The 911-nt window shown below is 40.8% G+C and overlaps 1 non-coding gene across 1 annotated transcript; it reads right to left on the bottom strand.

The window, feature by feature from the left end:
* Nucleotides 1–514: 514 nt before the first annotated feature.
* On the bottom strand, nt 515–648 carry LOC111756281 (small nucleolar RNA SNORA13). The gene has a single exon (XR_002790776.1). It is a non-coding gene; the product is annotated as a small nucleolar RNA SNORA13 (small nucleolar RNA).
* Between the last annotated feature and the right edge of the window lie 263 nt (nt 649–911).

The following is a 911-nucleotide window of genomic DNA, read 5'->3' as shown; positions in this document are numbered from 1 at the left end:
TATTTTCTTCTATGCATGTGTTTCCTAGGCTTTCTTGGGATGGGCTGGATGTTTGATGTTACATTTTGGTCTTTTGTTTTGCCATTTTCCTGTATTTTTGAGCTTCAAGTGTTTTTCCAAGTGAGGGAGGGAGTTCCCCCAGACAATGTCTAGGCCTGACTGGCTGGGCCCAGCAGGAAACCATGTGCTGGTCCCCAGGTGACAAAGAGAGTTCCCCCAGACTGGGGCAGGATTCCTGGAGCAGGATTCCTTGCCTAGGCCCCACTCACTGGTCCTGGCAGGAAATCATGTGCTGGTCCCCAGGTGACAAAAAAAGCTTTAATTCTTTATATGTTTTAGACAGAAGTCCTTTGTCTGAGGGACAGTTCACTAAGATTGTTTTTCCCAGTTTGTGGGTTTTCTTTTCACTCTACTGTAGATTTCTTTTCTTTATTTTTAAAATTAGTTAAAACTGGTTAAGAAAAAACCTCACGCTGGCCGATTTATTTACCTGTACACGCAACGTAAATGTATAAACTGTTGCTTGTGCAGCTCCTACACCAACTATACCAAATACATGGGCAGGGAAAAGCTGCAAAGCTTTTATCAATGCTTTTTTTGGACACCACATTCACTAGCTTTCAAAAGTGAATGAGCAACACAAAGGCTGGATACTGGAGATTTCTTTTGACTTGCAGAAACTTTTTAATAAGAGGTGATCCCAGTTATTGGTTCTGGAAAGTATTTCCCGTGTGGTTTGATTCTTGTTCATGAATTCTCTACCTACCCCTGTGTCTTCAAGATGTTTACCTACTTTGTCTTCCAACAGATTTAGTGTTTCTGTTTTTTTTTTTTTTTTTTTTTTTTTTTTTTCATTTTTATCAGTACCGGGGATTGAACTCATGACCGCCTGCTTGCAAGGCAGGTGCTTA

The sequence above is a fragment of the Cavia porcellus genome, unplaced genomic scaffold (genome assembly GCF_034190915.1).
Source record: "Cavia porcellus strain 051 isolate PalLab524CR breed Dunkin Hartley unplaced genomic scaffold, mCavPor4.1 scaffold_14, whole genome shotgun sequence".
NCBI classification, from domain to species: domain Eukaryota; kingdom Metazoa; phylum Chordata; class Mammalia; order Rodentia; family Caviidae; genus Cavia; species Cavia porcellus.
Note: the sequence above shows the minus strand (reverse complement) of the source record. Positions and strands in the feature narration are given on the sequence as shown.